We start from the raw sequence: 958 nt of genomic DNA, 5'->3' as shown, positions 1-958 counted from the left end.
GGGGCCCAACCACGAGTCCTTGGAGGACCACCAACTGACTGTGGCGGCCCTGGATCCTTCCAGAGTGGCAGTGTGAGGGGAGGAGTCTTGTTTTCTTGCTCCTTGCAGGGTCTCCTGGGCTGTAAATCAGCATCACTCCTGGGGGATGGGTTTCTTTGCTGTGGGCTGAAGCATCGTGGCATCCCTGTGCCAGCCCCGTGAGGACAGGCCAGCTGCTGTGATGAGCAGAACCCACCCTGAAGGAACCTGCATGTGTGTTTCTCATCAGTTGGGCCCTTCTGGGTCCCCGTGGTTGTGGGTGCCTGCCAAGGAGAAGATCATGGTGGCTTGTCCAACATTGCTGTCTTGTCACAGGTGATTTTCTCCTTGTTCCTCTGGTCCTCGAGTGGGTGAAGATGCCCAGACAAGCAGGCAGAAGAGTGTTTTCTCCTCTGGCCACCAAGCAGGCACTCTCTGCTTTGAGTGGTAGGAGTGCTTACAGCCCCTTCTTGCTCAGGGATTCCACCCACACAGGTGAGATTTGGAGGCACGCAGGAGGAAGGGGTTCGCTTGGTTCAGAAACTTAATGGCAAAAACTGGACAAACCTGGGTTCAAGTCACATACCCCAGTAGAAGAGAGCAATGGCCATGACTCAGGGATCAACCAGGTTCCCTGGTAACCAAGCCAGACTCAGTGAAGAGGGTGACCCTTTGTCACCCAGGGGGTGGGCAGAGGTTCAATGGAATGATGATGCTTGAGGCCATCCAGGGCGTGAGGACATGGTACCCTTGCCTGTGGTTGGAGGAGTGGACACGGGGGAGCCTTTGCAGAAGACCATTTGCTGGTGTGTGTCAACACCTTTGGGGTGTGCCCTGTGCCCCTGGCCTCCTCCTGCATGGCTCTTCAGTCAGTGAGTGTGTGGTCCCATCGAGTGGCTGTATTGGCAGAATGAGTTTTCCCTACCCTTCCGTCAGGAGG

Source organism: Bison bison, unplaced genomic scaffold (genome assembly GCF_000754665.1).
Source record: "Bison bison bison isolate TAMUID 2011002044 unplaced genomic scaffold, Bison_UMD1.0 scf7180017525419, whole genome shotgun sequence".
Classification (NCBI taxonomy): Eukaryota; Metazoa; Chordata; class Mammalia; order Artiodactyla; family Bovidae; genus Bison; species Bison bison.
This window is presented reverse-complemented; position numbering follows the sequence as displayed.